The sequence below is a fragment of the Antechinus flavipes genome, chromosome X (assembly GCF_016432865.1).
Source record: "Antechinus flavipes isolate AdamAnt ecotype Samford, QLD, Australia chromosome X, AdamAnt_v2, whole genome shotgun sequence".
In the NCBI taxonomy this organism is placed as follows: domain Eukaryota; kingdom Metazoa; phylum Chordata; class Mammalia; order Dasyuromorphia; family Dasyuridae; genus Antechinus; species Antechinus flavipes.
In genome coordinates, this window is record NC_067404.1 from 77,717,603 (window position 1) to 77,742,053 (window position 24,451).

A 24,451-nucleotide genomic window follows, 5' to 3' on the forward strand; every position below is an offset into this window, starting at 1 on the left:
ATTCTTTCAAGTTAGATTTGAAGTTTTCTTAAACTCAATATACAAATTCCCACCCACACCCCTCTGAATTAGCTTCCTAGAAATTCACATTGAAATGGGTAGAGTGAGGTAGTAGAAAAGAAAGGTTTTGTCTTCAAAAGATCAGGCTTCGAATCTTTGCTCAGTCAGTTGTTTCATAGATACCTTGGACAAGTCAATTTACTTTTCCTGTTTCTTTCTTATCTAGCCTTGGTCACTGATCACTGAATGGGTGTTGCCTCAGTCAAACTGAGACCAGTTGAAGACCTTCACTTAAAAAGCCCAAGTCTCCCACTACATCACAGACCATCTCCAGTTGTTCTGATCTCTCTCTGGCTACTGGACCCAGATGGCTCTGGAGGAGAAAATGAGGCAGGTGACTTCTCCCAGCCCTCCGTCACTCAAATCCAATTCACTTGCAAGTCAATGACATCACCTTCCCAAGGTCACGGTCTTCTTCCAGAAAGGAGGACAAACTCTCACAACCTCCAGTAAGCAAGAGTTGCCCCACTGAAAATTGAGCAACAGTGTAGTCATCTCCTTCCTTCTTTCCTTTCTTCCTTAATATCTAGGGATTCACTGGCTAGATTTCTATCTTAAGGACCAAACCTTAAACCCAAATCATTCTAGCTCTCATTCAGGGTCCCAGGCCAAGGATGAATGTAAATAGCTATTGTTGCTGTTTTTGACCAGAAGCCACAGGGGACCTCCCCTCCCTTATTGATTCCTTTTTTTGTGACTAAGTTAAAATTAAAAGGCCTTAGGTTAGGTTGTTGATTTTCTTTCTTGAAGAGAACCAAAATGACATCCTCGTAGAGCTCTGCCACAGATCGGACACAAAGAGTATATAAGAACATTTGGAGTAGCTTCTCTAATTTTGTGCATCTCACGTTTTCTTCCAGGCTACTTTGATTTTCTTTGCTCACAGCACAGCACCTTAAAGTTTTTAAGAAAGATCTTGAGAGTGTCCTTGTATTGCTTTTTCTGACCACCCTGTGAACACTCACCCTTGTGAGTTCTCCATAAAATAGTCTTTCTGGCAAGCTTACATCAGATATACTGGGAGCTGGAATCACAACCTGCCACACAGGTGGCCCAGGCTATAGGGTCATCTCACTAGAATCAGAAGTGGAATCTGACAGTCCCCTGGGTGTTTGAGCAGCCTTTTAAGGATGGAATTGCTTATCTCCATGTGTGAGGAACAGACTTTTAGAAAAGGTGCCCTAAAAATTGTCTGCTTACTCAACCCAGGTTACTACAGGAGGTAGGGATCCTACCCTGTAGTTGAAACACAAAAAAATGTATAAAAACTTCTGCAAAGTGGATTCCACTCACCATCAGTACATGGAATGTGTGCACACAAAATCCAGTAGACCTGAAAGATGAACAATTCTTGTTGTGAGAGAACTCAAGAGGTATCACATCCAAATAGCAGCCCTGAGTGATACAAGGCTGGCAAATGAAGACCGGATTACAAAAACATGCACTGGATATACATTTTTCTGGAGTGGCCATAGTGAAAGGGAGTACTGTGAAGCTGGTGTAGGTTTCGCAAACAAAATTAATCTAGCAAAAAAGCTCTTATGCCTTCCAAAAGGAGTGAATTACAGGCTCACGACAATGTGATTGCCAGTTGCAGGAAAATGCCACACCACCATCATCACACTGCCTATACCCTTCCTTCCATGAAAAACACTGATGAAGTCAAAGAAAAATTTTATGAAGACTTGGAGACCCTTATCACGAATGCCCCAAAAAGGACAAGCTTATAATTCTGAGTAACTTTAAAGCTAGATTAGGCTCAAAATACCAGACATGGCAGGTAGTCCTTGCAAGGAATGGAGTTGGAAACAGAAATAGTCTTTTACTGTTGAAGACTTATGCATCTCATGACCTTCTCATCACCAGAACTGTATTCTGTTTACGTAAATGCAATGAAACTTCATGGATGCACTCTCAAAGCAAACATTGGCATTCAGCAGACTATGGGATTGGAAGGAGAAGAGACAGGATGTGAGAGTGACAAAATCAATGTGTGGTACAGAGTGCTGGACTGATCAGCAACTAATCCTCTCTCCAAGCTGAATATTCCCATTCAACAAAAGCCACAACCCCAAAGCCAAAAACTTTCTAGAAAATCAACAGATTAGAACACTTCTCTTTCGAGTGAACAGTTTGCCGCCAATTTGGAGGCACACACAGTTTAACACAGTTAACAACAGCAAAGCAGAAAAGGATTGGGTAGTTTTCAGAAATTTGGTGTACAGCAATGCATTTGCTCATCTGGGTCAAAAAGGGTCTTTTCAAAGAACAAAACTCAGATCATTGCTTTTAATGTAGGCCAGGATTTCATTTTACAGGATTCTTATCCACTGGGATTCTAATTCTACTGTAATCGCCTCTAGCAGGGATCAAAAAAGCTTTGGTGATCATTGTTGCTGTTATCAGCCAGAAAATTTTTTTCAATTGATGAATGATGACCCCTGGCCTCATGGTTCAGAGATCCATCTTGCAGACAGATCCATTTCTGTCTCTGCTTCTGTTTCTCTCAACCATGTCCCTTGGCTTTTAAAATCACACACAAAAAAAAAGGGTGAGAAAAAAAAGAAAAAAAATTTTAAAGGGTAAAAAGCCCTGAGCAGGTTTCTTTTGTGTGGATTAGACATCCAAGACATGTTCAATAACTCTAGAAATCCCCTAGGTGGATCAAAAATACAAGCAACATGGAAAAAAAGTTGGCAGGCCTGACTTTTCACCTGACTTCCTTTCTGTGGACATAAGACACACACACACACACACACAGGCTGAGAGGGGACAGATTAGAAGGAAGACCCACACAGGAAAGACTGGAGATCTACAGAAATGGCCAAGAAGTTAACTGTGTTGCGTGCCTGCCGTGAAGCAGCTTTCACAGTTCTGTGACTCACTAAAGTTACTGAAGACTGAGCAGGCTTGGAGGAAGTAGTCCTGGAGCCCAGTTGTTCTTGGTATCAATGAATCTCATCAAGAACCCTGGAGCATCAAGAGGGAAAAATCGATTTATTGCCATCAGAGTGAACTATGAACTCGAGCTGCATCTGCGTTATTGGTTCAATTTCACACCTCTGCTCCCCAGACTTGAGAACTGATACTCCCATGAACTAGGCATTCAATATTCCTTTTACCACAACCCAGGTATCCTCCCAGCCCTGTCTGAACATGAGGCTAACAATCATCACCCAAAGTCTGAAGCTCCAGCAACACTGGAAATGCACATAGAAGGTCCTTAAAGTAGAAAATGCCAAGTGGGAGAGACAACTTCCAGGAAGAGAAGCAGGAGATGTGCTCTTAACTCAGTTTCTCCCACAACAAAAATAAAATCTAGACAAGCTATTTTATGTTCCATTCTTAGATCTTAAGACCATAGACTCTGAGCTGGAAAAGACAATTGAATCAGCAAGCAGCAAAGCATTCTCTTAGCTTGATGGATCATCGGCTTCCTTTGGGGATTTTTTAGGTTTGCCTTCTGTTCAGCAGAACCAGTGAACATGAATGAAGATGGGGAAGAAAAAACTAGAGTTTTGAAAACCTTTTTTTTTTTAAATCCACTCCAGAATAACATACAACCCTATCCCCAACAGTCACTCTGCCCCTTGGAGCCCGTATTTTATGCTACAACCATAAGTTCATTTTGCTACTATGGCAAGTGCACATTTCCCTTAACAAAAGGATGTCGATAAAGGTCCTTTCAAAGCAGTAAGGACTTTGAAAGTTTCAAACTGAAATCTAATAGAAATTCATTTTTTGAGATGGCTTGATGAAAAGGAGTTTTTAAAATTGCTGATAACTATTAATTTTTTCAGTTATCTTGGAGGATAAACAATGCAATTATCACGACAGAATCTGTGATCACACAGAAAGGTGGTAGCTTTTGTTTTTTATTATTTCAAATGATTCCAATTCTCCAATTTGATAATGACAATGTTCCAGGAAAAACAAATGCTGAAGTCCAATTCAGAATGAACCCAAGGCAGTTCTTTCCTGACCCAGGACAAGGAGACTGCAAATACCTAAACATGAATATTTTAAATAATGAAAATCCAATTTACAAAATGCTTCTGGGAAATGAGGGAAAGGATCACTCTCCAGGTATACATCTTCAGCTGTTTTTCAGTTGTGTCCAATTCTTGGTGACTCCATTTGTGGGTAGGAGTTTTTTTGGCAAAGATATTGGAATGTGGTCTGCTCTTCTTTCTCCAATTCATTTCATAAATGAGGAAACTGAGACAAGGTAAAGTGACTACTTGCCCAGGGTCACACAGCTAGGCTGGGGCTGGATTTGAACTCGGGCCTTCCTGACTTCAGGCCTGGCATGCCATCCACTGTGCAACCTTGCTGCCCTCCTCTGTTTATAGCCTGGTAGGTATTGGCTCATAGGATCATAAATTTAGGACTAGAAGTGACCTTCACTGTTACTTAATTTTACCATCACATTTTAAACATGAGGAAACTGAGGCCCACAGTGAAGTAATTTGCCCAAGTTCACCATTCTGAAACACCCCTCCCATAATACAACAGGAAAGGAAAAAATCAGGAATACTGGGAAAGAGAACATCAAACTGGAGATCTTACATAATTCATTAGGCTCTTGGGAAAAATGCAGAATGGACTGATCAAGAACTAACTGCTACTGGCAGTGTGGTACAGTAGAAAGAACACTCAATTAAGTCACTTCAGTCTCCAGTCTCAGTTTCTTCACCTGTAAAATGGAGGAGACTAGATGACCTTTAAGGTCCCTTCAAGCACCAGATGTATGATCCTATGGTCTTTTGAAACTGAACCCTGAAAGTGGAAAGGCCCAATGGTGGCTCTTGGAAAAAGCTGATCTCTGATTTTCAATGGGGCTCAGCTTCATCAGCCGCTCCACGACTGATGGGCAAAAAGCCATCTACGAGTCCTACTGAACAGAGCTCTGCCATGTGTACCCCCTTCCAAGAGGAGAGTTAAGAATATTTAAAAGCTACAATAGAAAGAAACTCCAGACTCTCAATAGTTTCTGATAGCCTACCAAATTTGGCTCTTTCTCCATATGGAGTCACTATTCTACTCTCTTCTGATAAGATTGCCTTTCTTTGCCCTGATCAGTTCTTCCTGTCTGGCCATCAGCCACCTTCAGGTGAAAGATCTACTCTGAGAGGAAGTCCAAATTTCTCCCAAAGTTCCTGCTTGCTCCATGGCAGACCTTGAGCAAACAGGCTCGTGACCCTCCCCATATGCTGCATTCTCCAACTTCTATGATCCATGGCATAAACAACTTTTGAAAAATGGAAAGGACCACCTCCTTCCAAAAAGCACAAGGGCCAGCCATGTCCACATGCCCAGGGGAAACAGGGCTGTGGCAACATGCAACTCAACTTCTTCTGACCTTTACGGTCAGAACGACGGTGTCAGCCGTGCCTGCAGTTACTTGCTGTTTCTCGTATGAATCCGTTCTCACCGAGCAGAAAACATCCGACTCAATGCATCCAAAACCACAAGTGCCTCATCCGTGGCCTGCAGAGCATTTGCCGGGCCATACAGCTGCTAACCCAACTCCTAGAGAAGGACATGGCGTGCACACCATCCACAATGTGGTAGGGCTGGAAAGAATTTTATTTTTGTCAAAACTAAGTGGGGTGTGACTCTTTTATTTGCCAAAGGGCTATTTTATTCCAAGGCCCTGGTGTCTGCTGACCTCCATTTAAAGACTGAGCAACAGGCTATTTAAGTACAATGAGGTCATTCTTTGCCTTTTCCCCCCAAAGACGCAATAATTATTGCTAAGAAATAACAGTGTTTAAATTTGAGTTAGTCTTCCTTTGATTTGAGTGCGTAGTCACGACACTATGGCTTACTTCACATGAGATGTGAGCAGAAAAATCTCTCTACACTAAGAAAAAGGCAGAGGGGCTAGTCTGCTTCCTGCACATGGAAACATCCACTTTGGGAGGTTCCATGATATTTTTAAAAATCAATATGATTTTTATAAATATATATACATATATATTTATATTGTATATATATTACATATCTATACATGTGTACACACACACACACACACACACACACACACACACACACACACAAATGGTCCATTGCTTGCTGTGTGACTATGGGCAAGTTCCTTCTCCATTCTGGACCTCAATCATCCCTTCCATCTCCAATACACTCCAAGCCTGAAGCATTTTCAAGGCCTCCATCTTTTTTTCTCGTTTGAATAAATGAGGGGATTGGTACAGCTGCCATTTAAGGTCCCAACTAGGTTAGCCTTGCCAATGGCCAATGATCCCATTCAGAAATGAATGCTCTGGCCCCACCTCTTCTCCTTTGGATTTGGTTTCAGACCTAGCTGATGTCTGAGGTCCCTCTCAAATCTACATCTAGGGTGCTAGAAACTACAGTGATGGAAGCACTCCTCACTCTACCATCTGGTTTCCCGTGGATTATTGCAATATAAACAGGTTTCCAAACAATGGCTCAGTAGATATAACAATGGATCTGGAGTCAGGAAAACCCCAATTCAAATCAGGCCTCCAATCCACACTAGCTGTCACTTCATCTCAGTCTGCCTTAGTTTCTAGCCATCCCTTCAGTCCTCCACATTTCTGCACCATACTTCCACAGTCATTTCTCTTCTTTTCCCTTCAAATCTCTCCCCTTTTGAGCTTCCTTTTCTGTGTTGTCTCCCTCATTCCAATGTAAGCTCCTCGAGGACAAGCTCTCTCTTTCTGGTGACATCCGTGTCCCCATTGCCAGGCCCAGAATAAGTGTCCAATTAACGCTTGCTGACAGTGACTGATTCACTAAGGATAATAACAGCATCTACCTTCCAGGGTTTTGATGAGAAACAAATGTGATGATAATATTTGTGAAGTGCTTAGCAAACCATAAAGCACTCTAGAAATGCTGTGGGCCATAGCTTGGACCTAGAGCGGACCCACTGTTAGCACAGAAGTTGGAGGCATCCTCCTGATGTCTTATGGCCAGCTATAGTGATGGGGGAGGCAGCTGATTTGGGTAAACCATTTGAGACTCCCAGGAAAAGCAACAGGCTTCTGGAAAACTGGTAACACTGAGTAACTCAGGATGCTTTTGATGGCCAGGAGTTGTCTTGGTCTCCTGATAAGCTCATCGCCTGAAAATCTGGCTTTGACACTCAATACCTCAACACTAGAGTTGCCCCTTGGATCAGAAGGTGGGTCTTCCCAAGGACTCCAATTCAGAGGAATCTGACTTTTCATGGAACAGGCTGGGCACTCTCCCCTTTTCAGCTTCCCCCTTCGATGGTAAAGTCCACGAGGGTAGGTTCTGTATTTTGTTCATTTCTCCAGTGCTTAGCATAGGCCCTGGCACACAATAGGCACTTGATAAGTGTTCAGTGATTATTACTTAACTTGAACTACGAGTTTTCTGTGGTGTAGCCAAACTGAGAGACAAGCAAGACCTGGATTCAAATCCCACCTCTGACATTTATTAGCTATGGGGACTCAGTTTCCTTGCTTAAAAATGGGGATAGTGCCCACCAGGGATGCTGAGAGGAACAAATGTATATAAGGTATTTTGCAAACCTGTGTGACCTTGGGCAAGTTTCTTATACCTGTTTGCCTCAAGTTTCCTCATCTATAAAATAAGCTGGCAAAGGAAATGGCCGGCCACACCACTAGCTCTACCAAAAGAAAAAAAAAAAACCCAAATGGGGTCACAAAGAGTCCGATATGAATGAAAAAAATGAATAAACAAGTGGAGGCCCAGCCAGAGGGAGTCATTTGCCGAGGGCCTCACACAGGCCCTGCTTCCAGAGCTCTTTCCTCTTTACTATGCTTTCTCAGAGGAAGACTACGTACACAAAGGTTGCGATGTTCTCACTCATAGACATGGTCCAAAAACCTGTAAGTTTACTGCTATTTTTACACATGCCAATCTTGAAATGTTCTTAATGTATTATCTACAATTAAGAAGGAATTTGAAACAAGACTGTCAGCACAGGAACAAACAAGGAAGCAGAACCTATTGGCCAGAGGCCCAAATTTAGAAGCAGAGGGTCCAGGTAGGAGGTCAGCTATTTGCTGCCTGTGGGACACTGGACACAGCCCTTTTCCTTCAACTTTAATGTGAAAGTTTTGACTTAAATGTTGCCTTAGGTCACTCGTAGCCTTTCACCATATACTAGGGAAGATGTTAGGTCCACTATCTTTTCTGCTCTAGGGTAGACTAGACTGAATGAGCTCTCCAGTCCCTTCCAACCTCTGAGATTCTGTCCTAAAAGTCACAGAGGACCCTAATTTTACCTGTGTTTAAAACCACCTGCAATAGAAACAGTTCTGGCAGCTCTCAACTTTGGGCCCATGAACTGCTAAAAACACTCCTAGAAGACGTCAAGTAAAGCCCTCAGTCTTTCTCCTGGGAGGCTGAAGCTTTGTTTTTCCCTCTTTCAAAAGGGGTAGATTGTGATATAGGCCTTATTTGGGTGGCTCCAACAGTTCATAGCCACAGTAGACCAGGAACAATCATACTATGACCTCCCAGCTACTACCATCTGGGAAGAAGGCCACAAATTTTGTCAGAAAGATACTGCTTCTATCCTCAGCTTGTTTCTCCAGCCCCCACTGATCCCCACCCACCGCACATACCTTTTAGTCCAAATTTCCACTGCAAGGTATAAAAGACAAACACTGGAAAAGGAAATTGAATTCAAAGCTCAACTCAATCTGTGTGATCTTGGACAAATCGTGTCACTTTTCCAAAAAATGAGGGGGTTGATCCAGAATCCTTCTAAAGCCCCTTATGGCTTGAAAACTATAAAAACCTTCAAATCTTTAAAAAGTTAAAGAGCAACATCATTCTATCAACCCTACAGGCTTAAAAGTAGTTGGTAAAAATGGAAGTTTGCCCATCCACTTTGTAATGAGACATCACGAAGAGTCTCCAGCTTACACAGAGGTCATGTTCCCAAAGTTCACAGTGCAATCAGTACTTGGGAACGGGAATGACATAATTCTTTTGAAATGATACATCCTGACTAACTTGGAAATATGTTTACATGACTGCACATGCATAACCTGTATCGGATTGCTTGCTGTCTTGAGGAAGGGGGAATGGGAGGGAGGAAGCAAAAGTTTGGAACTTGCTATCTTATTTAAAAAATTATGAAAACTATCTTTACATGTAATTGGAAAAATACTATTTACAAAAAGAAATAAAATAATACATCCTTGATAGAGGCCAGGCCCCCAGTTAGCTCCTTAATGTCTGGTGAGCTCCCAGAGGAGCAGTCATCAAGAAGCAACTAGACTATGAAAAAGGAGCGGGGAAAGAAAAGAAGAGAAAAGAAAGAAAAGGAGAGGACCGGGCTAAAATTTTTCAAGGTAACTGCACCAGAGTGGGAAGGTGGTTAAAGAAAGCAGGAGCCAAGGTGAAACCAACTGCTCTCCCAGTGGTGAAAACCCAAAAGCAGAAAGAGAAGGAAAGTGGACTTGTCTGGCAGTGCTAAGTCAGTAGGAGAGACGCAGCCAATGGCATATGGAGATCCCAAGAGCTCTAGATGTGGAAGAGATTGGGATTCCCAGCTGGGCTGTGACTAGCTATGTGACTTTTCACCCAAAAAGAGAGTCAGTTTCCTTCTCTGTGAAAAGAGGGGACTGGATCAGGTGATCTCTCCCAGGTCATTGCTAAGGTCCCTCTTAGCACGAAATCCCACGATCCTAGGAGATGTTCATTTAACTGGCTCCCAGATCTAGCCAGAATATGGTCTTGTAAGACAAAGAGAGCTTGGCTGCTGTGGGACAAGAGAGGCCAGTGAATGGCTATGGCCAGAACAGGGAGAGAGAGCAAATGGAATGTCTGAGAAGATGGTATTTCCCCTAAAAGGCTAAAGCTTTCAAGTTTGGTGTGATGTATCCTAAGCCTGATTTAAGGATTGCCTAGGTATGTAAGCTATGTCACATCATCATTTCCCCCCTCCACGACTAATGGCCCTCTTTACTTATATTACCTGAATAACTTAGTTGTTGGACGCCTTCCACAAGAATGGAAACGGCATGAAGAGAGCTACCATGCTGACAGTAAATGATTTATCTTGAAAAGGCCACCGAGATTAAAGCAGAGGGAGTTCACTTTTTGTGACTTTTTGTTCACAGATGATTGTGCACTCGATGGATTGTGTACACTGAGGCCGAGACGAAATCGAGTACAGGATCAATTTCCTGCTCTCTTGGGCTAATTTTTGTCTGATGATTAACACCAAGAAAAGTGAGGTTCTCCACCAATAAGCAACACACTATCCGTGTATGAAATCATTACAACAAATGGAAAAATATCAAATGCTGTGGATAAGTTCACTTACCTTGGCTTTGTAATTTCCAGGGATGTTCACATGAGACTGACACACACACTGCCAGAACTAGCTGAGTATTTGGGAGTCTCCAAAAGAAAATGTGGGGGGAAGGAGGTATTAGGCTGCCTACCAAAGGGACGGTCCATAAAACTGTTGTGCTGAACTCACAGTTGAATCTCTGTGAAACCTGGCCAGTATACCAGTGCCATGCCAGCAAAGTGAATCACTTCCATTTGAACTGTCTTAGGAAGATCACCTGGCAGGATAAGATATCAGACACTGAGGTCCTTTCTTGAACTAAACTGCCAAGAATTCCAACTCTACTGTAGAGAACACTTCAGTGGGCTGGCCACATTGTTCAAATGCCAAATGTATGTTTGCCTAAAAGATTATGTTAGAGAATTCACACAAGGCAAAACGCGGAGATTAGAAGAAGCGATATACAAACATTCTCAAGGTCTCTGACAAACTTTGGATTTCACTGTGAGTCATGGGAGACAGAGGTTCAAGATGACCCAGCAAACGTGCACCTGCATCCAAAAAGGCACCGTGTTCTTTGAGCAAATCAGAATGGCAATGGGGCAAAAGAAACGCAAGATGAGCAAATTGAGAGACGGCTCCACTCAGAAGGTTCACACGATTTGTGCCCAAACTGTGGTAGGGGCTCCCCAGCTCATATACTCTGATCCAGCTCAGTCAGATTTGACTCGGTACATTGGCCCTGCCATAATGATGTCATTTTGGGCCTCTTCCAGTATTTAAGCCACCAACATGAATAACCTGAATAAAATACCCTTCAACTTAAGCCCAGAATATTGAGTAGGGCCAAAAATTACCGGCATAGAGAGATCCAAGACTCCATCCACACAGCCCTACCCAGGCCATCTCCTCCAGGATCAAAAGGTTTTCTAAACCAAAGCTTCTTAAACTCTGGGCTGCAAGCCCATGTGGCAGCTTGTAACTGAATGTGGGGGTCACAAAATTATGATTTCTTATCAGTAAATGTTTGATTTACATACCTATTTTACATATCTATATACTCGGGATCACATAAAAACGTCTCGGGCAAAAAAGGGGTAGCAAGTAGAAAAAGTTTAAGAAGCCCTGGCCCAGATTACATTAAAGTTTTGTTGGCACAAACAAGCTTTCCATACTTCAACTGAAATTTCAGCATTCTAAAAACTAAAGACCATATTAAAAAAAAAAAAAACCCTTTCTTCTTCTCCTCCCCCACAAGTCCACTGTGAATAGCATTTCCTATGATTGTACGCCCCGATTGTACTCCCTGTAAGATTCTACTTCATCCTGCTTCCACACCTGCTAACTAAATCCAAGGCAAGCAAACAATTTCTGGCACGCTGACTTTTCCAAAGCCATTTTAATTTAGTAAGGGTATAGAAAATCTCCACTCTCCCCTTAAGGGGAGACATTTCTGGAATATTGGTCATTTATTTTGGGTCGCAAAGAGTAGCAATTTCTACTTTAAACACCGTCAAGGTCTCACATGACATATCAAAGGCAATAAATATAGCTTTTCCCAAATCCGGCCAGCCCTGCTGAATATACTTTCCTGAAGGTTAACTTGTTTGAATCAGTTGTGGTGCCACTGAAAGATTTTGAAAAATTCAGTCCAACAACAAGTATTTACTTATTAGACACCTACTACATGCCAGGACATTGGGCTAAAAGCTAGGAATACAAAAAAACAACCCTCCCTGCCCTCCAAGAACTGACCCTCTACAGAGACTGGGAGTACACAGAAAAAATGAAACAGAAAACATCTACACTATATAAAAATCCCCATTTTGTTGAGGGGGTACCTGGCGAATCAACCAAAACCTTTTCAGACAATGAGTTTCAGGTGCTGGACATGTGCCAGGCACAACTGTAGGCGAGGCACCAGGATTGGACTTTGAAGAGAGTTGGGATTCCAAGAGGCCAAGGGTGAGGGGGAAAAGCTTTCTCCAGCCTGCAGAGCAGACACAGAAGCAAAGAGACAGACCAAAAAGTCATATGAGCCGGGCTGGCTGGAAAGTAAAATTTGTGAAGAAGAGTCATGTGAAAACTAACTGGAAAGATAGGTTGGACCCCGAAGTGCTTTCAAAGCCAACCGTTTTGTCTGAGAGGCGACAGGGAGACCCAGCTGCTTCTTAAGCAGAAAGGGTCCATGGTCAGCTCTGGTGGCCACAAAGGACTGGGCAAGGAAGGCTGGAAGCAGAAAGGCAATCTGGAAGCTATTGCAATAACCAAGGTAAGTGAGGCTTTGGAGATGACCCACCTCCATTTCTTTTCTCTGTTGCTTCCAGGCTGCCAGCAGCAAATCCCTTAAATTCAGTTCTTTCACCTGTAAAGTGAGAATACCTGCGCGACTTAGCTTCATAAGGAACTGAAGCTCCAACACAATAATACATATGGTAGCATTTTCTAAACCACCAAGTACCCTGTAGCCAGAATATCTTGACAACAAGACTAGCCGGCAACCCTTGTGACGCAAGTGACTTCCATCTTGTAACGATATTATTAGCCTCATTTTGTAGATGGAAAATCTGAGCTTGTGAAAGATTGAGTTTCTTGGTCCATGGTCACACAGCAGGTGGTCACTGTCCCCTGCCTGGCCAGTATACCATGTCCTACTGCTTCTCTAATGATCAGGTAAGGAGGGACTGTTGCAGCACTGCTAAGACATGAAAAATGTTAAGAATGATTGCAGGGGCAGCTAGCTAGATGGTGCAATAGAGTCAGGAGGACCTGAATTCAAATCTGGCCTGAGAGACTTAGTAGCTGTGTGGCACTGGGCAAGTTATTTAACTCCAATTGCCTTGGAAGTAAGGAATAGGAAAGAGGGAGAGGGAGGGAGAAGGAGGGAGAGGGAAGGAGGGAGAGAAAATAAAGATAGAAGAGAGGAGAAAAAGATAGAAAGAAAGAGAGAGAGAAGAAAGAAAGAAAAGAAAGATAAATGGATGAAAGGATAAACAAACAAATAAATGGACATCAAAAATGAATTGCAGTTCCTTAAATAGTCAGGGACCTTGGAACTTCACTACTTTAAAACTGTCCACACTTTGGCTTTTCCTTTGCAGTTTTGCCTTCTTGATCTGTCCACGTTGATCTATCCTTCCTGTGCCCCTGCATCAGCTCCTCTTGACACCTTATTCTGGGTCAACCATTCTTACTCAGAATTACACTCACGTCAAAAGTACGGAAGGCTTCACACAGGAGCAGGTAACAAAGAAGCAAGAATTTCTATGTGTCTGTCAGAAGCACAATCCTGGCAATTCATCTCTTTCAATAACTTTCCTTAAATTTAACCCAAGACTTTATAGGACACATATGCACAGCTAGAGAGGAGAGGCTGGATGAGCACGCACCTTGGCCAATGTTTCTGAAGCCACTCTCATGCCCACAGTGTGGCCTAGGCACTGGAGGAGAAGTGAGGCTTCACTATGGTCCATCCCCATGCCCTCCTAGAGTAGACAGCCTAGAAGGGAAAATTAGAACCCAGAGGATCACTCCACTACACACTAGCTAACCTGTGCCTTTGGGAAGAGATCACGGCACTTTTCAGGAGTTCCCTGATATTGGGAGAAGAGAGCCATCCACTTGGGGAGAGGGAGTGGGGTGGGGTACAGAGGGCCAGGTTTCCATGAAAGCCACATGAAGGAGGCAGCATCAGAGCTGGAATTGACAGGATGAAAAGGAATCCAACAGATGATGGACTTTGAGAACAGGGAAGAGCGAGTCTAAGCGAGAGACCTAGGAGACATAACAGCACAATATGCACGCAGGGGACCAAGAGCCAAGAAGACATAACGTCTAGAATATGAGACACGGCTGGCAAGGGAGGCTGGAGCCAGACTGGGGGAGGCCTTGAATACCAGAATCTTACTTACTAGACAGACAGTAGGGAGCTGCTGAAGATTTTGGAGCCGAAGTGACAGAAGAGACCGAGGCACATGAAAAACTATTAGAAAGAAGGCCGATTCTGGCCCGTCCTGCTTAGACGATCCCTTTTGGAAATCTTGTATCCACGCCAACAGAGGCCCATGCCCTATACTTAGGATTCACCGTCCTTTGGATTCCTATAGCACCTGTCTGCTGCCGAGCTAAGCCATGCATAGATCTCATTTATCCTTTCAACATGTCTGTAAGAGAGATAGAAAACAGATGGCACACTCTCCAAAATGTAAAATCCAGATGGCAACAGGGACGGCCTCAATGGCCTCCTTCAGAATAGCAGCTGGTTCACAGTGCAGAGGGCTTTAAAATACATCTCCTCCGACTTTGCATGTGCTGCTTTTTCCAATAGATGGCACTCCCTCCAGGTCACAAAAAAAACTTCCTAAATTTATCAGAGAAGATTCTGCTTACTACATAACACCAAGAGGTTTAATAGACCACAGGATATAGACTGATAAGTACCTATGATGTTTCAGTAATTCAAGGATCCTCCATTATTTTGTTAGTGTGGCAGATATTCTCTCTGCTGACCCAGACTGAAATCCCCTTAACAACTGGTAGATGAATTTCTCTTGCTGGGATGGTCCCAGATAGCCTGGTAACAAGCCTCTCTGAGTCTGCCCCTTAGAAGTCATAGAGTCCATAATTAAATGTAATAGAATTCAACATTAGCAGGGCTGTGCAGAAACAGGTACGTTCAATCCCAGCTGATAGAATTACAAACCTAGAAAATCCTTGAGGAAAATAATCCAGCAGTCCACAGGGAAAGAAATTAAGGCTTCAGGAGAATGATAGGTACCTCAATCATTTACAATTATGTAATTGTTACAGCAACTAAATGACCTGAATAATTGGCTCATTATTTCGGGAAGTATCCATACCTTTAAGCTTTATTGCTGTTGTTCATTGTGCCCATTCTTCTGTGACCCTATTTGGGACTTTCTTGGTAGAGATACCGGAGTACTCTGCCATTTCCTTCTCCAGCTCATTTTACAGATGAGGAAACTGAGGCGAACAGATTTAAGTACTTGCCCAAGGTCACACAACTAATAAGAGTCTGAAGCCAGATATGAATTCAAGGAGTTCAGTCTTCCTGACTCCAAGCCAAGTACTATATCCACTGCACCACCTAGCTGCTGCTTTAGCTTTATTACCTTAAGTCAAAATAGAAAAACAGTACATTTCTTTCCCAAGATCACAGAGTACGGCATCCACAAAGCTGGGTGAGTACAACGTATGGGGTGCCACAAGAAGGCAAAATTAGTCAAAGTCAAGGCGAAAGGTTCTTATAAGAAAATCAGGTTGAGGGTAGGGTCAAGAATGAAGGGAAAGGAAACCTTTCATGTTACAGATGATTTCTAAATACAGTCAACAATGAGACAAGTTCTCCTCCAGGGAGAGCCATTCTTCCCAAATCCTTTTCAGTAGGAGCCAGCAAGCCAGACTAAGGAAACCCAACAGTCCAGAAACTTAACTGGTCATGGACGTCATTGTTTTCCGAAGCAACAATTCATTCAAAGCCATGAACCACAATCCGCCCACCTTCGTATTGGCTGTGGACTTCCCAAAAAGCATCTCAGATAAAGAAGGCACCGCTCAAGCCATCACTGTAGTTGAGATTGCTTTTTCTGAGTTGCAACAAGCTCCAAGACTTTGCAGGCACCACACCCCCACACCCCCACCAGACACATCTTTAAAACTTCCAGACACCATAAGCCAGGCCTACACTTTTCCTTTTCTGGATTCCCTCCCACCCAGAGAAATGACTTCTTTATTAGTGAAAGTAACAAATGTTTCTAACCTTCCCTTCTGCAGGCTACCTTTTCTCCCACATGTTTCATGCAAGCATCAATTCTGAAATCATCTGGATACAATCAAACTTTGGCTTCTGTACCAAATAATGAAAAGACAAAACTGCTTTGCCCCCAGATTTATACATGCTCGGACACAACGGTGAAGTTTAATCGCAGAGTCTCAGAAGGACATTCTAACAGCAACTTCCCGGAACAGTTAAGGAGGAGAAATACCAGAGACAATCTACTGGCTAAAGAGCCGACTACTCTCTACATTAAGGTCAACAAAAAGTATGACTTTAGCACTTGGGCTAACCAACCACAGAGGGTCAGGTCCTAGGGTCTTCGAGCAAAATTTAACTTTCGGGTTTCAGTCATGCACTAGATAATGATGTTAGGACAATGGAAACTTCGCTCTGTAAAAGCTAAACCTTCTTAGAAAAGGATAAATGTGTGACCTAGCTCCTTTATCCCTGTTGGTCACTTTACCCGATATAGCCCCGGTATCAGGATCATTGAACACTGATCCAGCTTTCTATCCCCAGCTGGGAATTACAATTCCTATTTATCCATTCAAATTCAATGATAACAGATGACGAGAGACTGAAGGTTTCAATTTTCATTGTCTAACATAATCTGAGCATCATTCGGGACTATGTCAGTTAAAGAGATGGGAAAATTATGGTCTTGAGTTGAGAACTTGCCATGTCTAAGTAACACTTGGAGGTGTCATTGGTTACAACTACAGCAGTTGGACGTGTGACCTTCCAAGAGGGTCTCACTGTGGACTTTTCCAAAACTGATCATTATTTACAGGATGCTAGCATATCCTATGTAGGACAAAGTCACTTAACCTGTTCATCTTCAGATTTTAAGCTCTTTACAACAGAGCCCCTATCTCACAGAGCTGTTGTGAGACAGCTTAAAACACGTTGGGCTGGGAAGAGCTGTGCAAACTTCAAAATGCTCTAGATTTTGAGCTATCTCCAGAAACAAAGAGCCAAGCATAAGGATTAGCCTTTCTATTCCTTTGGCCCTCAGTTTCCTCACCTGAAGCTGAGGCAGTTGGCCCAGATGGTATCCCAAGTCCCTTTCACAGCTATCCATATCGTTATGACTCTTTCAAATAGAGGAAATTGGTTTATTTAATCCCAACAACTACTTGGGAACCGTCCATCAGAGATTTTGTTTACTCTGACCCAACTAGGTGGTTCCCTACCACTTGGCCCAAGAAAGCTCTAGCCCTGCTGGGAGCTGCCTTTTGATACAACTTCCTACCTTCTTCCTTTTCAAGCTATCCACTTCCCTGCCTTTCTGACCCATCCCTAACAAGACTTTTCTCAGGTGAGGCACATAATCAAACATACTGAAGGGTCATAATAAACTCATTTCCACAAGAGGGCCCTATGGTGCAGTCTACTTCCAGTTAACTCAGGTAAGAGTTAATACCTTTTGTCCCCTTTCCATGACATGTGACTGTTAGCCCAGGTCTGGTGGCCAGCTAGTCAGGGAGATGGGGAAACAAGTTTTCGTGACCAAGGCACTCCCAAGTAAACCCCCAATCTTCCAAATGTAGCCAGGGAAGTTCTGGAAACCACCCTCCACCTTATACTTCCATTCTTTCAGGTTTTCCCAATATAGCATTTGATGCTAATGGGATGTACATGGGGCTTAAGTCTCCTCACTTTTCATTCTCCCGCTTCTTTCTAATCCCACCACAACAGAATTTTAATGAAATCCTCAGGTTACAACGAAATTTTAAAATATTTGGGTAACCTGGGCAAGATCAAAAAGGCAGTTTCTCCTACACCTTCTCTTCTACACCTGAGCTAGCGCAGGTGATTGAGTAGATTGAAGGGATCTTGAATCCTCTTGAGCTGGAGGAAATTGTTTTTAGGACGTAGTTTTTACTTTGTGATTCAAATGAACTCAAACGTGAACTCAAATTAAGAACAGAATGCTGACCACTCTGAAACCCCAAACTCCCCCCCCAAAAAAAACCAAAAAAACAAAACAAACAACAACAACAACAACAACAACAACAACAACAACAACAACAACAAAACCTATATCAATCAGGACGAATAAGCCATAAAAAGAAAAAAAAAGTTCCTATTCCTCTTTTTCTAACTCCTCCCTATGGGCAACTAGTTCAAATGTAGCATTTAAGGAAGAAATGAAAACAGCCGAATGAAAAAGTAGAAAGCACTAACAACTAAAAGGAAGGCTGGTCAGGAGGGAAAAATAAAAAGAAAGGACAAGGAAAAGCTGAGCCAATTTCAAGAGTAGAAAGAGAAAAACAGGCAGCCAAAAGGGACCTCGGAAGGCATCTCGCCCGACCGGGTCACTTTCCAGAAGAGGAAACTGAGGCACAGAGCGATCTATTGACTTTACAAAAGGCACACTATTCAGTATTCCAGCTGGGCGTTAAGCCCAATCCTCTGATTAAAAAAGGCGGAGTTAAATTTCTCAGACTGGAGTATTTGATGGGCGCCACAGTGGAGTAAATTGTGATTTGAAATCTTAGGGTCAGTCGACCATTACCCGGAGCACGTACCTCCTTTTAGAAGTGCCCGCGCTGCTTCCCCTTGACCCAAAGATAGGCGCCCAAAGGCCTCCGGGGCCCTGGGAACTAGAGCACGGTAACTTTTTCGAGGCACTCCCCCCCACCCCCACCCCCGGGCGCCTCCAGCTCCCGGATCCAGCTGTGGCTGCTGTTGAGGGATGCAGAAGCACTACCCGCTGGCCTCGGGGCGGTTAACTGTACTGGGGGAGTCTGGGCCAGGATAGGGGTGGGAGCGCCGGTCTGGGGGGTTTCCCGAGGCTGGCCGGCTCCGTGTTGGGGTGAGCCCAAGTACCCCCCCCCACTCGCCGCCCCCCACTCTGCCACTGGAGGGGCCGGAGCGGGAAAAGGAAGGAGGCTGCCACCTCCGGGGAACTGCGGGGAGCCGGCCCGGAGGGAAAGGAGGCGCCCGCCACTGTCCGCCACAAAAGTGCTTACTCAGAGGCGGCGGGCGGCGGCTGCAGCCCCAGAGCCAGCCTCCCAGCCCAGCCCAGCAAAGCGCAGCACCCAGAGAGCCGCCGCCCGTCGCCCCAGCCGCCGGCCCGAGGGGTCCGGGGCAGCCCCCAGATTGCGGAGGGGACTCCAGCTGCGCTGGTGCTGTCTGCCCGCCCCTCCGCCGCCACCGCCGCCAAGGAGTCCGTACCTGAGGCAGCCGGAGGGCACCCCGAAGCCCCCGTCCCCGAGGTGGGCTAGGTAGAGCCCACCTCGACATTCGAGCACCCACTCCGCCCTCCAGCCGGCCCGCAAACCCTGCCAGTCCGGGCGGCCGCCCCGGGAGCCGCTGCCGGGCGGGGCCCAGGCCAGCAGCGCACTCAGCCCCGGACAACTTACCGTGCCGCCGCCGCCGCCTGTAGCTCCCCTGCCTCCTCCGCCGCCGCCGCCGCCGCCTGTGCTTGTGTCTCCACCCGCCGCAGCCGCCGCCACCGCCGCCGCCGCCGCCGCCGCCGCCGCTGCTGCTGCCGCCCCGCCGCTTCCAGCCGCGCTGCCTCCAGCTCGGCCCGGCCCGGCCCCTGCCCGGTTTTTGCTCCGCCCCGCCCCTCCCCCGTGCCGCCCCAGCCCCCTCCGCCCCTCCTCACTCACGACCATTGGCTCCGAAGGGGCCCCGAACCGGGCCCAGAGATAGGATTGGAGTATGGACCTGTCACATCAAACGACTGGGGGCGGGAGAGGTGGGGGCGGGGGTGGAGAGAAGGGCCACTGGTTGGGGACGACTCTGGGAGGGGGAGGCGGGATTGGGCCGGTCGCGGGGCCCGAGGAGCGGCTGGGACCCCCACTCCTCGCCACTCTTCTTCCTCCGCCCGGGACAATGTGAGAAGCCCGGGACTGGGTCAGGAAGCCGTGAGTCCGGGCCGGGCATTTAGCGACGCGCACGTCTGCAGGCACCTGAGGTGGAGAAGAGCTGGCAGTGGCAGGAGTCCAACCCTCTCACCTTGAGGCTCGGGGTCAGAAAGAGAGCCCGAGGCCCAGCCGTGGGCGGTTGTGCTTCGATTCCTGCCCCGTGAAACGGTGACCCTGAAGCCCCTTGTCCAACCAGCACGTCAGTGGCCCCTCGGCCGTCCCCGGACGGCCAACCGTGCCAATTTTTTGGGCCATTGTGGGATTGGGAAAGACAAGCCGAGAAACCTCGGCACAGGGAGGGAGCGCCCGGGCCTAGCTGCTCAGAGCACGAGGCATCCGGGAGCCAGCCGGCAATTCCCAGTAAGTCTCTGGTCCCGGGGGTATTCGGTCTTCGGGTAGCCGGAGCTTCTCCTGGCACTGTCTCTCCTTCAGCTCCTCACCCCTGAAGGTGACACCATCCCACCTAGAGCCTCCTGGGCCTTCCCTGCAACGTCTTCTCTCCCCAAACCAGCCAGCTCTCACCCCGGGGGTCTGGACGAGGGTGTCCCCTGCCAAGCCCCCTGCTCACACTGGCACCCCGGGCCAGAGGGCATCTGGAAAGGGACAAGGAGGCATATTTATTTGGCCTTTACTTCTTCCATCCGGGCTTTTGTAAGTCAAGCAATCAACAAGCATTTATCAAGTGTTTACTGGTCTCAAAAACTGAGGAAATTAAAAAATCCCTGCCCTCAAGAAGCTCCCAATCTAATGGGAAAGATGTTATGCAACTATGTGTATATGAGCTAGATACTGCGTGAAAGAGCTAATCCCCAAAGGAAAGACATAAGGAAGGGAGAAGGAAGGGGGAGTTGGTGTTAGGGGTGATGAGGAGAAGGGGAAATGGGGGGCAGGGAGGGCAGGACATAGAGAACCAGAAAAGTCCTTCAGGAAGCCAGGGAAACCGAGAGGATTCCAATTGTAGAAAATCAACAGGACAAAGGAGTAGACAGGAAACGGAGTGCTCACCTTGTGAAACAATGTAGCTGGAACTAAGAGTCTAAGTTAAGAGTCTTAAGTTTTATGGAGGAGAGTGAGATGTCAGATATGAAACAAGACTCTCTTTTGGATAGAAGAGTAATAGGGAGCCACTGGAGTTTATGGAGCAGGAGCATGCCTCCATCAAGTGCAAGCTTTAAGAAAATCACTTTGGATTGGAGTTGGGAGAGACTTGAGGCAGGTGGACCAATCAGCATGAGATGATTTGCTTCAACATTCCCAGCATGAGATGATAAGGACTTACAAAAGAGTGGTGTCCCAGTGAGTTGAGAAAAGGAGACATAGACATCCAAGACATGATGTGAAGGTAGGAATGGCAGGATTTGGCATTTAATTGGATCTGGAGGGGTCAGAATGAAAGAGGTGTCTAGGCTAACCTCTAGAATGGGAACCTGCCCACCGTTAGCCTGGTGGTTACCTCAACAGCAACAGAAATCTAGAAGAGGGGAAGAAAGGGAAGACACAGAGAAAGAGAGAGAGGAGAGAGAGAAGAGTTCTGATTTGTTCACACTGAAGATGTCTGGGGGACATTCACTTTGAGATTCCAATAGGCAGTTGGAGAACTAAGACTGGGGCACAGATAGGTTATATCTGAGAACTGAATCCTTGAGAACTGATGAGAACACCAAGGGAAATAGAATAGAGAAAGAAAGAAAAGAGGGCCCAATACAGAACCTTGGTGGGACCTGGATAAAGATCCAGCAAAGGAGACTGAAGAGGAACAGTCAGATGGACAGGAGGAGAAAGAAGGGAGAACAGCAAATCTATATGGAAAAGAGTGAAAGAGAAGGGAATGATTGCCAGTGTCCACGTCCACAGAGAGGTGGAGAAGATGAAATCTGAGAAAAGGCTCCGGGATTGGAAACTCCATGATAACTTTGGAGAGAGTGATGTCATTGAGGATGAGATCAGAAGCCACTCTGTGGAGGCATCAAGAGAAAATGAGAGGAAAGGAAGGGGAAGCTCCTTGGTGACAAGGCGTCAAGATGGAGAAGGGAGGAGAATGTAGCTACTGCAGAGGGGATGGGTTGGAAGAAAACGGAAGAGGAGAAGAATAGTAGAGGTCAAGATAAAGATCAAGAACAGGACTCAAGGAAAGGTGCAGTGATAGAAAGAATGTCCCTTTGTGACCATACAAGTGCACTGCTTGTGGGTGGCGTTAAGATCAAGGCTCTGGCCATTTCTGTGTATGAAGGAGGTGGGGAAGAAGGGACTGTCGTGAGGAATGAATAAGTTGAATTACAGAGTTAGGGCTTTGTTGGGAATAGCAATATGTGTAGTGAAATATAGGGGTGGGAGTTGAGAGAAGGGAAAGACTATGCCAGGCATTGAACTTCCTGAGAAAGGAAGGAAACTGTTCTGGAGACGGGTCCATAGTCATTCTCTAACGTGTTACTCCACATATGTGGAGTGATTCACCCAGAGCCATTCCAAAGTCAACATGGCCAGTTGGAACTCATCAGCCAACCCCTCCATACCCATCACTCCTCCAAACTTTCCTACTTCTCAGTTGAGAGCACCATCATCCTTCCTGTTACTCCAGCTGGAAATCTGGAAGTCATCCTCTATCTTCCTTCCCCATCCCTTTCCTTTCTCCTCCTCAATCAGTTGCCTATTTTTCCTCAATAACACCTTTCATATTCATCCTCACTGCTCACAAAACCAGTGGCCTACATTGTTTCCTCACCCCTCAAGGAGACTATTGCCTCCTAAATGGCCCTCTTCAATCCAGCTATCTTTACCAGACCTATTCCCATATTTCCCATTACAATTATACCTAGATCAATTCCAGTGGACTGCTTTCAGTTCCCTAATCTCAGGACTCCATCTCTCCCCTCTGACTTCTGCCACACCAGTCTCTCTTCAACTCTGCTTCTGAGAATCTTGATTTTTCCTTCAAGGATGGAGTTGAGACACCTCCAACAGAAAGCCTTTCTCCTACTTCTTTGTGCTCATTTCCTCTTCAAATTATCTTCAATTTGCTCATCTTTGTGTATGCTGGAATCCTCCAATAGAATATATATACTTCTTAACCTCAGGAACTGTTTTTTTCAATTGTCTTCACACACACACACACACACACACACACACACACACACACACACACACACAGCCTTATAGATGTTGCATAACTGCTGAATTCAGTTCCAAGTCTGGTTGTAAAATTCAGGATTTGGAGTCAATGAGTTTCAGTTCACTTCCTTAACCTGCTGTATACTAGCTATATGACTTTTACCAATCCTCTAAGTCTCAATTTCCTCAGTTAGAAAATGTGGGATTTTAACTAGCTAACTTCTTAATTACCTCCCAACTCTAGATCTGTGACATTCTGTGCCTTACTTTCCCTATATATGAAACGACAAGGTACACCGAGTTGATCTCTAAGCCCCTTTTTAGCTCTAAATCTGTAATCCTATATAATCAAAATTTGAAACACTGAGTCCTACTGTGTCCACCTTAGGAAAGATGCTGCTTAGGTGAATTCTTTTGTAAAACAGAGACTTCCATTTACAATCATCCTCCCACATGTATCAGAGATTGACTACGATGATAACAAAGGATGGTTCCAAAAGAATTTTGCTGCTTCTGCACTTTTATTCTAGGTGCCATGTTCATATTAGGAATACTTTCTGCAACTTTTTTTTTTGGTAAAAAATCGAATCCATATCCAATGTGGTTTCTTCGGCTACCTTGCTATGCCCTATGGGTAATGTGAGAAAAGTTGCCAAAATCACACTAAAATTACAGCTGTATTTGTATGAAATTTTGAGGGAGGAGATAGGAGAAGGAAGGGCAGATTTTAAACATCATAATGTATTGAATCTATATATAAAATTACTTCATAGCTCTGAATTAGGCCTGAACGTGGAGCGAGAGGACTGAGTTCAAATCCTACCTCTGATGTTTACTGTCCATGTAACCTTGAAAGAGCTACTTTCATTTCTCTATCTTCATCTATAAAATTAAAGTGGCTGGACAAGCACTTTCTGTGGTAGCTTCAGGCACTACTGTGGTGGCTTCCAGCTCTAAAGTTATCATCCTATGATCTACTTTATAAATGTGGATTTCCTACTAACAGATTTTCTGCAACCCCATTTCACCCTGCCCCTGCCCAAAACTCATTAAGCACCAGTGCCCCCTAGTGGTCTGAAAGCTCTTCATGACTTGGTGGACCATAGCACGCTGATACCTGCGTTTTCTTGCCCAAAATCCTGATATGGTTTGCCATTTCCTTCTCACGACAATCCTAGCTATGGACTAATGTCTCGGCGCTAAGAAAAGATTAGCTCATTAAATATGTATTGTCATTCCCTAAAAGGACTTAGAGAGGATATCCTGAGGTTTCTGGCCGGGTCAGGTTTGGCTTAGCTCCCCATTTTCCTTCTTCGTTTGGAC

General features: G+C 45.0%; 1 protein-coding gene across 2 annotated transcripts in view; it reads right to left on the reverse strand.

Annotated features, from left to right (window-relative positions):
• The window catches only part of PLS3 (plastin 3), a 111,139-nt gene extending 91,534 nt beyond the window's left edge, over nucleotides 1–19,605 (reverse strand). For both annotated transcript variants that reach the window (XM_051969263.1, XM_051969262.1), the window contains exon 1: nucleotides 19,514–19,605. The gene's annotated coding sequence lies outside the window, so the exon portion shown is untranslated. The remainder of the gene's footprint in view (nucleotides 1–19,513) is intronic.
• Nucleotides 19,606–24,451: the final 4,846 nt, after the last annotated feature.